The 12,942-nt window shown below is 47.1% G+C and overlaps 1 pseudogene across 1 annotated transcript in view; it reads right to left on the reverse strand.

Annotated features, from left to right (window-relative positions):
• The window catches only part of LOC149336780 (salivary peroxidase/catechol oxidase-like), a 134,793-nt pseudogene that overhangs the window by 24,099 nt on the left and 97,752 nt on the right, over positions 1-12,942 (reverse strand). The window contains exons 5-6 of the transcript XR_016284322.1: positions 4,131-4,381; positions 762-853 (exon numbers count right to left, since the gene is read on the reverse strand). The product of XR_016284322.1 is annotated as a salivary peroxidase/catechol oxidase-like (transcript). The remainder of the gene's footprint in view (positions 1-761; positions 854-4,130; positions 4,382-12,942) is intronic.

Consider the following 12,942-nt stretch of genomic DNA (forward strand, 5'->3'; position numbering starts at 1 on the left):
AGTTTTCCCGCCCAATGCCCTTCTCGCCCTGTAGCTTCCCTCTTGCTCTAAGCGGCCCTCTCTCTTAGAGAGTCTCGTTAAATCTCGTTCGGTTCCCGGATGCTCTCGTTTCAGCTCCCGGATGTGTGGAATTCAGTGCCCGGATGAGTGGAATTCAGTGCCCGGATGTTGGCTCTCGGTCTCGGCGTGGCGTCACCACACTGCCGACAACGGAAGCAAAAAGCATTTCATACTTAATAACAATAAAAATATCGGTTACTCTTAGCTGGGACACCCGGCATGGTGTCTTTAGTTTTTAAGAGCCGAGTGCGTGCATTTTTACCGATATTTCTTGCCTTCAGCCCCGAGTGCGAGTCCGTTGTTTTACATGGAAGCGCTGCTAAGCCGATTATTTGGTTCTGAGGATAATTTACCAACCCGAGTCGAGTTAGAGGCACCACTGTTTGCGAAAAGTATGAAAGCAGCATGCATGCCAATCATGTCATTAGAAAGAGCGGGTTAGAAATTCACACTTGCATTCACCTCGTTCTCAGCGGTGGGAATTTAGTTGAACGATTGCATTCACATTCGGGTTTCACCAAAATGCTATCGCCGCCGTCACAACTTGAATGCCATGTCTCTTGATGAGAAGAACGCCTCAGGACGTGTTTTACAGCGCAGTGAGCCAATGAACAGTGAGCACCAAAGTGAACTTCCGGCATTCCAGGCGAACACAGAGAAATGGTAGGTTTATCTAGTCCGGTATAGGTTGTGTGCCCTACCTGGACTCCTGGAAGACAGTCTCGGCGTCCCAGTCCGGGTACAGGTTCTTGAGTTCCTGGGCGATGCGGTTGTGCTGACGGGCGTAAAGAATCTGCGATGAATTTGACATTAACATATCAATCATCAGTTGGCTTCACAATAACTCGGGGACCCGCTAAAAACATTTTGCCTTTGTCTGGGAACGACTGGCGGTTTCTTCGCACGTAATTGCGAGCTTTGAACACCGTACAAACGTTTGGTATTAAAAGTACAAAAACAAAATTTTTGAATGTTCTCTTCAACTTAAAACCATTATCTGTATTGAAATATTCGGAGGCCCAGAGCTCTTTTCTACCCCCGTGGGTAACTGAGGATAGCGATTCGACTTGTGAAATTGTTTGCCAGAACTTAAACCGGCCTCCGTTATTGTTTAGTCTTGATTACTACGTTACTGGCCACAATGTGGGTTTCTCAGTGCAAATTGTGGTCAGAATCAGTAACGCCTACTCGTGGCACTGACCAGTAATCAGTGGGAGCTTTTCGATTCAATGCACTTTTGTCACTGCATAAAAAAATTCTAATATTTCAGCCGAACGTTTCAGGATTCTGAGTTGCGGTTTTTGAATTTCTAAAGAAGCCTTGCTCGTCGCCCCTAAACTTTTCACCCTGCACTCCTCTCCAAACATGTTCCCACGCCAACCCATGACATAATCCCGAGAAAGCTGGATCGCTCCCTGTAATGCACTGTGGCCCACATCACCCACGTTTTGAGTTCTCTGTTCTACTAAATAGTATCATAACAACTGACTCTCCACTTCCGTGAAGCTTGTTCACTTTCCCAGTACGCAACACAAGACATGCGGCTAACGGTAATTTCAACCTACCAATCCATAAGAATACATACCGTCAGAGATTATTCGAATGTGTTGGGACGAAGGTCTGGAATACATTGCCAATAGAACTAAAACTTGCCAGAAATTTCAAACTTTCTTCGAAGTTTTTTTTGCACAATCAAGTAATGATGTGATTTCGCTACATTAATTGAATGTTTGCATTTTGTTGAATGCTTTGTGTGTATTTTGTTGAAATATAAGTTTGAATTTTCCTCATGCGTTTGTCCAAATGCTTTGTTTTTTATTTGAAATGAGACCGGACAATTTCCTTATTTTTGTTCACTGTTTTGCGCTCAAAAATTATTTACATATTTCCTATGAGGTTGCCCAAATATGTTGTTTTGCATTGGACCGGATACTAGCCATGTAGGCTATCGTTCAAAATAGTTTGTGCAAAGTTTCCTTGGATGAGCAAATAAAGATTCTTTGATTAATTGATTGAACCCAAACATTGGGCAGAGCTGCAGCCTCGCACCACCACGCACTTGAGCCATCAATATTTTTCTAGAGCGCAAGCTCTACCTCCCGATCAAAGCTACAAAAGCCGGGCCATCAGTGAAGCCTTGACCTTGACCTTGAATAATAAATAAACAAACAAACAAATAGCTAAATAAATAAATAAATAAATAAATAAATAAATAAATAAATAAATAAATAAATAAAATGAATATTGCCCCGCCTGGCATTCCAACCAACACCGGCACGCACAGATCAGCTTGGTTGGTCACTGCACGAGAGCACTGCGCTATACTGCATTTTTTTCTCTTTTTTTTTCACGGTATTTATTTTACATGGCTATGTACAGAAATGATATATATACATATATATATGTGTGTGTATACACAAAAAAAGCTATTTACAGAGCACCTAGGTAGGCGCTACATTGCACAAACATGATAGAAAACATAACAGAACTAAATGGCCGGCAAGGATATACAGCGCATCAGGAGAGGAACCCAATCCGGTGAAAAGTTCAATTCTTTGTACATGTCCGTTACCTGCAGCAACATTCGGCTAAAATGAATTCTGGGCGAAACAACAGGTTCAACGATGCGGTCTTGCTATTAAGTCCAATCAGAAGAATCATATCATAGGGTTTCGAGTCAGGTTGGGAAACAACAAGGTAGCGCACACTATAGGAATTTAGGAGAAAATCCGTAGCATCCTCTGCAACACATCTCAGAACAAAATCGCGTCTTTGCAGTCTATAAACTAGTGTTTAATTGTTTCAGGCACATTGCACAAGCGGCAGTTTACAAAAGACTCAAAAATGTTTTTCCTATCGAGCCACGCTATACCGCAGCCGATCACGCCTCGTGTTAAACTGCAGCGCACTCTCGAGCTCTGCACTGACCACTGCCGTTTTCATCAACATCCATCTGTGACACAAACATATCAGATCAGCTTAATCTCGATCCGAGCACAACCGGAGTCTAATATCGTCGCCAGACGTGCCAACGACCCAGCAAAGCAAAACAATGAGCCAGTCAGGATAAACGCAGGCTTTCGCACGTCTACTATAGGTTCAACTACGTTTAAACAGTACCATTGTTTTTCCTCTCTCTCCTCTGTCTGATTTCGAGCACTTCCCAGTCTTTTCGGTCGAGCTTCCCCTTCAGATAAATCATGTTTAAGCTTGGTGGAGGTACGGAGTAAGAAGAACGGCAGCAGCGGAAGGCGATCTTTTTCCTTTCATTGTGAAAGACATGAGGACGATGACACAGGAAGCTGAGAGCGAGTGAGAAGCGAAGAAGACGCTCAATGGCGTGCCTGAGTCATATTAAGTTATTGGTTCCTCTATCCCTCGTTTGAATGGGAAGAGCAGTTCGCAACTGGTAGCAAAGTGCTGGAAGTAGTAAGGGCAGGTAGTGACCGCTGATCCGGATCATGAGAGGGAAATAACTAGAAGAATAAGCATGGGTGGAGCGCATATGGCAGGTTTTCTCAGATCATGAATGGCAGTTTACCAATATCCCCCAAGAGAAAAGTATACAACCGTTGTATCTTATCGGTACTCACCTACGGAGCAGAAACGTGCAGGCTAACAAAGGGGGTTCAGCTTAAGTTAAGAACAATGGAGCGAGCTATGGAAATAAAAATGATAGGTGTAGACTCAAGAGACCGGAAGCGGGCGGAGTGGACTAGCGAGCAACAAACGCGGGTTAATGACACCCTAGTCGAACTCAAGAGGAAGAAATGGGCTTGGGCAGGGCATGTAATGCGAAAGCAAGATAACCGCTGGTCCTTAAGGGTAACGGAGTGGATTCCAAGAGAGGGCAAGCGTAGCAGGTGGCGGCAGAAAGTTAGGTGGGCGGATGAGATTAAGAATTTTTCTGGAATACGGTGGTCGCAGCTGGTGAAGGACAGGGTTAATTGCAGAGACATGGGAGAGGCCTCTGCCCTGCAGTGGGCGTAGTCAGGCTGATGATGATGATCACTCTTCTTGAAACCGCAGACACGCGCAAGAGTTCCCGCGGCTGCTGCGCATTGTGTCACCTGCAGGACGGCGATGCCCGGCTGCTGGTTGACGCGGCTGTCCCCTGCCCTGAAGCAGAAGTGCGACGTCTCCGGGTCACTGCATCCGTCCCGGTCGGGCCTCAGGCTGCGGGGCAGCAGGCGTCCCTCTTCCAGCAGCAGGAGCTCCTTGCGCTCGGGGTCCCTGAGCGTGTCGTGCTCCACGGGATCAGTGCCGTACACGTGCGACGCGTCCAAGAAGGCGCTCTGCTGGTTCACCATGCGGTGTTCGTCTGCACAGTGCACGTGGACATGCGTAACGATATGCACCGTTCACTACGGATATTCAAGCTATGTAGGAGAGAGAGAGCCTGTGTTCGGCTTTTGATTCATTACTGCATTAGTGCAGTATTGTAGCTTACATCATCTGATGACTTACTTATCGTGTTGTTCATTATGTGATTAGGTTTGGTTTATGTTTTATGGGGGCTTAACGTCCCAAAGCGACTCTTGCTATGAGGGACGCCGTAGTGAAGGGCGCCGGAAATTTCGAATACCTGGGGTCCTTTAGCGTGCATTGACGTCGCACTGTACACGCGTCTCTAGAATTTCGCCTCCATCGAAATTGTGGTTTCTGCGGGTTTAACGTCCTAAACCGACTCGGGCTATGAGGGACGCCGTAGTGGAGGGCTCCGGAAATTTCGACCACCAGGGGTTCTTTAACGTGCACTGACATCGCAGAGTATGCGGGCCTCTAGGATTTCGCCTCCATCGAAATTCGACCGCCACGGCCGGGGTCGAACCCGCGTCTTTCGGGTCAGCAGCCGAGCGCCACAACCACTGAGCCACCGCTGCGGCTATTAGGTCTGTAATAATTTTTATTGAAACAAAACTGCTTGTAGAATTTCCTCACGTTTCACTTACCGCTCATATTGATGCTCATGTCTGTATAATTTTGCAACTGCTGACTGTACATATCTTTTACAAGTGTCTTTACCGGAGGCCCCGTCCACAGTCTCTGAGTTTGAGACCTCCTTCTGTATTCAAATGTTTTTAGAACCTGTAATATGCAATGAACGAAACTTCAACTCAAGTACACTTGGAGTGGATTCAATATTGCAAGGTGAAGTACACTTGGGCTGCTCTAGCAGCGACACGAATGAAATAGGGTGATGGTGTGAGCTTGAAAAAAAAAAGTTAGTTAACGTTTATGTATTTATTATTACTGTTTCCCATAGTTGTTTTTCTCGCACGCGAGATAAATTACAAACTATTGTACTTTTTGTTTGCCTGCTTCTCGGAACATCTCGGAAATGAAAGAACGCAGGCGCTAAAATCTCTCTATAGAGTGCTCTTCGTTGACTCAGAATGAAGGATAGCTTAACTACGTTATTTGCAGACCGACTTTAATCAGCGTCACTCACAGTCCAGTGTCCATGTAACTTCGGATGCGCACGCCCAGCCATGCTGAACAATACAAATAAATAAGTTATGTGGCAGTTCTGTCTTATTTAAATGCATCGTTGAAAGTCCCCTTTCGCAAGTTTTAAATTAAAGCCCAAGATTCAACACTGGAAGCCGCGCAAAAAAGACGTGGACATAGACGAGACGAGAAAGACGGGCGCTGAACTTACAACAGATTTTATTGTGAAAGTATTCACTCTTATAAACGTTCGGTACACCCATGGCTATCGTTCACGCATGCGCATATAGGTCATCTCTTTGTGGGAAAGGTTGATAGAGGCGGTGCTGACACAGCCCTCCCACAGACTACATATCTGTTCGTATTCTACGATTTCTCTTGTGATGCGTTCTTTACTCGTTCTGGTTACGGAGGTGTTATCATTATTTTTCTGAAAAAAAAATTATCGAAGACACTTTGGAAATTCTAAAATGTGCTTGGCGATGGCCTCGTCCGTTCTGCCTCCTTTGCTTTCGCATCTGGCGACATGCTCAGTCATCGCATGTACATTCGCTCTTTGTTCTTCTGGCATTTGGTGTTGGGGGAATCCGACGTCCGCTGCCGCTTCCCCGAACTGCTTGGCACGGAATCACTGGGCCGCTTCGGAGCCATGCATCTCACTTACTGCACTGCAACGAGACGTCTGGCGAAAGAGCGGCGGTACAGCTGCCACCGCCGACGCGCGAGCGCTCGTTCTACCGCTGCTGTGTGACGTCACGGTTGCTGTGCACAGCTGCGCCCCCCACCGGCGCGCCGGTTGCTAAGGAGGGGAGGAGGTTGCGCCGCTGCGCGGAGGAGAGGCCGCAGTTGGCACGATTCCAGCGCAAGGACGGACACCATGAGCCTGGATGGACACCGCGAGTATGAGCCATAAAAAGGCTTTCGCCTTAATATGTACAGTCTTTGTCAAAAGTAACCAGGCTGCACGTTTTTCTTCTCAATCGTATATTAAAGCTATTATGCCATCCTCCAAGCTCTAAATCTCTGTATCGTAATGAGAACCCCTGTTCTCACCTTCGAATAACTTTTTTATCTTTACGGAAGCCGTGAGAGGTCTACTATACGAATGAGAAGCAAACCATGGAGCCTGGTTACTTTTGACAAAGACTGTACCAACACTCCCAACTCGCCGCATTTAACAGCGGGCGGCGCTACTGCGGCATTTTCAATGAAACGGCGTAACTCTTGACGTACGGCTAAACTGCACGAGCACGTTCATGTAATAAGGTGGAGAGCACCACTGGCTTGGGAAATTTCAGCATTTAGTGAGAACACGCCGTCGGCTCTACCGAAAGGCGCTCCGTACCTGCCCGGTTTTGTGTTGGCGCTCCCGACTGGGAATGTGTAGCCTCGCAGAAGCCACTACAAAAGGACCTTCATCAATTGCTCGACAGGCAGCCGTTCGTTCAGAGACCGCCTTTATCTATGCGTCTTCACCTCCCAAATGCGTATTTGTACGGTGTTGAAAACGACTTTGGGAAAGAGAATATTCGTTTAGGCCGCTTCAAACCTTTTCGCACACCATCATAAGCCTGGCAAAGGCCACTCCCGTATTTCTACAATTAGCCCTGTCCTGTGCCAGCGGCAGCCAATGAAATCCCTAACCCGCCGCGGTAGCTCAGTGGTTACGGCGCTTGACTGCTGGCCCGAAAGACACGGGCTCGATCCCTGTCGTGGGGGCCAAATTTCGCTGGAGGCGAAATTCTAGAGGCCTGTGCACTGTGCGATGTAAGTGCATGTTAAAGAACCCCAGGTGGTCGAAATTATTCCGGAGCCCTTCACTACGGCGTCCCTCATAGCCTGAAGTTGATTTGGGACGTTAAACCCCAATAAACCGAACTAAACCACTGCAATCCCGCAAACTTCCTGAATTTGTACGCCAACATGACTATCTGCCATCCCTGCTAAGTTTTTGTTCTATTTGAATCCAGTCCGTTACCATTTACGACTGTTGGTTATATGGTTTTCAGAACACTACATGCCCTGCCCACGCCAATTTATTTTTGACTTCGGCTTTAACAGCAATAAATAGGCGCTTTTGACTTTTGTCATCCTTGAAACGTGGCCTTTGCAGCCATTCATTAAAAAAAAGGGAAATTTCATCACTACGGCTGCGAGGACGCTTTAATATTTAGACATTGAGGGCCGCAAAAAAATGAATGATCAAAATGTAGAGGTAACATAAAAGAGTTCATTACACGTGTACACAACCCTTTCATTTGGCGCTCGGAATTTTTGAGCTACTCAGAGATGAGATCACTCTTCCGAAAGCAGCAAGCTCGTCTTTTTGTGTTTACCAAAAAAATTCTTTAAAAGTGTTTAAGACCTTGAGGAATTCCTGAGAGAGTGAGTGTGGGAGAAAGGAGAGGATAAGAGTTTTATTTATTTATTGTTTTGTACAGGGGAGTGGGTACAATAGACAAAACAAATAGATGTTTTAAATAAAGTGGCTAGTACAATGCTTGAAAGTATAAGTAAAAGTGCATAATTAAAAAAAAAGCAGCACTAGAATGTCGTCAAATAAAATGCATAAAAATACTAGACGCTACTCGAAACGAACAACGAAATATATTTTAAAACATTGCAACAAGAACTGACTTTGGCAACAAAATGCGAAGAGGCGAAAGCCGAGAACATTATGCCATGACGACTTCCGGTGGATGTGACGTCACACACTGTTCCCGTGGCTATATCGGTACCCAATTTATACATCTTTCTGTGATCTTAAGTGTTATTTACGCTTAATTACACACTTTTACATCTGATTTGACACAAATCGGGAGTTTTCCGACCATTCTGTGACAATTTTCGCTATGCCGTGACGACTTCCGGTGGATGTGACGTCACACCCTTCCCGTGGCTATATCGACGTCCGCACTATTTAAACGCAATTTCGACATTTTCGCCTCTATTTAATTAAATAATTACTCAACAGCCATAAACCTGGCTTCTAGGTTCATGTTTTCCTCTTCTATCTGAAGCAAGCATTCGTTTTCTCTCAGCTTTTTAGTTCCCGAGTTAACACGAGTTAAACGCTGCCAAAGGTGTGACACCCTCTGCTAACGGACGACAGTATGAGCCGTTAAGGGCTTTCGCCTTAAAACTGGACAGACGGTTACGATAGTCTGTAATGCGATATCTGAGCGCCGCTGTTCACGCATTTTCACATGACCTTCCATGGTTGGCAGGTGCCGTGTTGCGCTGCTCCCCTCCGGGATCTGGCAGGTGGCCATAGGAGGTGGTTTATCAGTGCGCTACAACTCCCAACATGCCCCCTGTCACACGCCTACACTAACCGCCTGTCAGGTGGTGTGTTACGCCCACAACAACATCGACTGTGACGCGGAACGGGCGCCTAAGATCTGCGCTCACAAAGACCATTCAAAGTTTCAAGAGACGTCTGCTGGAAGGTGGTTCCAGTCAGTAGATGCACGGGCGATGAAAGGTTAATTAGAAGGTGTTCGTGCGGCAGTGTGGGCTGATCCAACCTTGCGGGCATGATCAACACTCAAAGCGCGATGGTTGGGAACGATAATGAAATGAGTGCGCAAAGAATGATGACAAATGTTGTGCAGCAGTTCGAATTGACAGGCTTCGTCAAGATAAACTCTGTTGCAGTGACGGTATGCTTTCAGTGTGGTTGTAATAGGTGAGGTGCTTCTGCGAAATATCTGGCCAACATTGAGTCTCTTCAATTACCCGCCTCCGGCTGCCCGCGGGCTGCCCACGGGTTGCCGGAGCCCGGTGCCAGGCGCTCGATTTTCTTGGGCTGCTCCGCCGCGCACTTCCGGTGGCTGCCCAGAACGCGTTCGTTTTTCTCTGGCTGGGCGGTTTCGGGCTGCCAGCGAGCAGCCAGGCTTGCCAGGACGATTTTGTGCTGGCAGCTCTCAACTAGCAGACATGACTGCTGTACAGCTTGACGCTCGGACCTCCTGCCACAAATGCTTAAAATATCCGAGAAGTAGCGTACGCATGCATCTCCTCGCGTTTGGCTCATTAAAGAGACAAAGAGAAGAATTTCCCAGCGCGGATCATCATAGCATACGCGGTACGTGAGGCGCCGACACTCAAGGCCGGATTGTAGCGCCTTTCCTTCGAGTGCCAGTCCTCTGCGGTAAAGCTGAAGCATTACAGATAGGTTACGCAGCTAGATTTGAGCATTACACCCGTTTGCTCTAGATTAACGTTCAACAAGCTCACATGCGCTTTTGTCGAGATTATGTGTGCATTCTTTGCCGCCAGCAAAAGCCGGAGCCCGACAGACAAGAGTTGAACGGAACGTAACCCTTTTCTTCCTGATTACAGCCCACAGGAAGCAGTTCACGAATGTAGAAATCGCAATGACCACAGCAGAAAATCAGCATGCAGGGTCGATAGTCTGCGGTCGTCCCAGTCATGCTTACGGCGTAGTAAACAAACACGCGATAATCCGAGAGTACGGCGTGTCGTTTGATGAGCAACGCACGGGCAGTTTTCCCTCCGATGTGATGTCGACTGAAACACGGTAGATTGCGATTGCTCCTCGCATGCTTTTGAGGATTTCTCGAAGCTTGCACAGCACCCTACGCACCTAAGAAGGCACACGTCGCCGATGTATACCGGTGCGAGCACGATCAGCTGTTTGTTTTTCAGTCTGCGGCAGCCCTCAATAACTTCAGGTCTTTGTTTTCGATCTCAAGCAGCCTGTTACTGCCATACGCGCGCGTAGCAACGAGACGCAGCAGAACGCGAAGCTACGGAGAACACTTGCCCTGCGTGATCCGTGGTCAGTTGCCGCCGTGAATGCCGGCACCTATGTGACCATGATGCGTTTTCCTGTCAGAGGCGAACTTCCTGGCAACCAGCGGGCTGCCTGAGCGCGGGAAATCGAGGAGGTCGGCTGTTCCCACTTCGAGTTATTAATGCGAAGGCATTTCTAGGCTATGTAGGCGGGGTCGTGTGACCAAAACGTGTGGCCAAAACGTGTCACCAAAACGTGTCCGCAGCAGTTGTGTCGTTCTCAGAGGAGGCAGCGCCAAACGAGTGGATGTAATTGGAAGAGGATGATGTGAAGATGCTACGTAAAAAGAAATATGTCAATAGGATGATTAGTTAATTAATTAGAGCCAAAATATCTAAAAAAACATCGAAATAGCGCGGACGTCGATAAAGTGAGTGGACGGGAAAAGAGCCGTGAACAGCAAAAAAGTTAAAAAAGGGGAACGGAGTGAAAATAAAGTTTTAAATCAATTGAAATGCATCTGGTGAGTGATAATTAATCGAACAAAGTATTTCATTGACATAGATTAATTAGTTAATAAATTACCAGCAAAAAACCATTGGACGGTTGAATAGGCTGGACGGGGATATAGTAAGTGAACGGGCAAGCCACCACGGCGCCAAACTTGAAAAACCAAAATGGTTGATTGAGATAAAGGAAGGTATAATCGGAGTAAATGAATCGATCTTTAATTAAAGCATAATTAAGCTCATTCAGTAGTTAAATTAATAAACAAAGAGAAAATTATAAAGAGAGGCGACGAGTGCCGAGGAGGCGTCAATGTTTTCGCATTCTCCCAGTGCGGGTCGCCGCAGTGATCTCTAATTTTTGGGCCGTACAAGGGCTACCTTAAATATAAACTTATATAGGGTATCTAGGATAGCTCACCACACTTCTTCGACGGATGCATAACTCACTGCTCTACGTGTCGCCATTGAACACATCAGTCAGCAGCGCCCTCAGCGGTGGTCTATTTTCACCGATTCCAAAGCTGCCCTCCAAGGCTTACAAGCTGCTCTTCGCCGTGGAGCCCATGAAAAACTGGTCGTCCGACAACTTCATCACTCTGCCATCAACAAAGGAGATGACATTATCTACCAATGGCTACTGGGGCACAGCGCTATCACCCCGCGGATGAGGTCGCACGATCTGCTCGATTTGTGTCGATCCCCCTTTCGAGATCAGACGCAGCGGGCAGGCTTCGCGCACTGGCGCGGGACATCGCGCTTGCCGCGTGGAATTCAGAACAGTTTTCCAATTCACGTTTAAAATCCTTGGCTTCCATCCGGCCTACCACGACGTGAAGAAACTTTGCTGTGTCACCTCTGGCTTGGTGTAGCTTTCACCAACCATTACTCTTTCTTAATCGGTATGGCTGATAGCCCTGCATGCGCCATCTGTGGGCATGACGAGACTATATCCCACATTCTTTGTGACTGCCCTGCCTACAGCGCCGAAACGCAGTCTCTCAGCCGTGCGCTGGAGCGTCTAGGTCCACGCCCACTGACGGAAATTAAGATTCTCGGCCACTGGCCGCGGCGCTCGTCGGCGGTGAAGGCCTCCACGGCACTGCTCCTCTTCTCGCGAACCTGGGGCCTGTATGATAGGCTGTGACTTTAACGAACACTGCCTTTTCACGGTGACTTCTATTTTCTGCTACTCTCTTTTCTCTTTCGTTTTTTTTTTATCCCCTCACCCCTTCCCACCGTGTAGGGTGGCAAACCGATTATTCTTCCGGTTAACCTCCCTGCCTTTCCTCTTCTACATCCTCCTATATAGGGTGCCTAGTTTTAACGTCTTGACCCGAAAGACGCGGGTTCGATCCCGGATGCGGCGGCCGAATTTCGTTGAAGGCGAAATTCTAGAGGCTCGTGTGCTGTGCGATGTCAGCGCACGTTAAAGAACCCCAGGTGGTCGAAATTTCCGGAGCCCTCCACTACGGCGTCCCTCATGGCCTGAGTTGCTTCGGGACGTTAAACCCCAATAAACCAAACCTAGTTTTAACGTCTCTATTAGTGGACAAATGTAGCACATGCGGCCGTATGTGGGACTCCACGAGAAGCTTACGCGATTCGGAGAAACACCCAATGGGTAAGCGCCTCTGGGGGTATGTTCAATAACACATTCATATTAACGTTTCGGAAAGATAGCAGAGTTTTAAATGACATAGCATACTTTGTCACTCTTCTTCAAAGTACTCGCCGACCTTTGTAAAACGAAAATAATATTTCGGAAAGTTTCGGAAAGTTTTGCTTCCGTATGTTTCTTTGGGTCGCACTCTCGCCCTATACTCCTTGAGGAGAGGTGATTGTCACGCGCAAGTATCGCGATATTTAAGAAAAAATATATCGCCTTTGAGGTGAACGTTTCGCACCTTCACGTCAAGTTATCGGAAGTACTCGGTTTTCTTCACGAAGGGATGACATCATAAGTGCGCTGTGAAATCAGAAAACTATACTTCAATAACTTTTGTTTAGGTGTATCTTTATGGGCCATAACCGCAGCTTTTACCCCCAGCCAGCTCTGGCATCAGCGAGAGTCCCCTGTGTTTCTAAACACGGTGTTGACCTATATTCAAACATGCACGTGTCGGGCAGTGTGAGGAGGATGCTAACGATTGCGCAATTCACGTT

The sequence above is a fragment of the Amblyomma mixtum genome, chromosome 7, assembly GCF_055824585.1.
Source record: "Amblyomma mixtum isolate Tamu chromosome 7, ASM5582458v1, whole genome shotgun sequence".
Lineage (NCBI taxonomy): Eukaryota > Metazoa > Arthropoda > Arachnida > Ixodida > Ixodidae > Amblyomma > Amblyomma mixtum.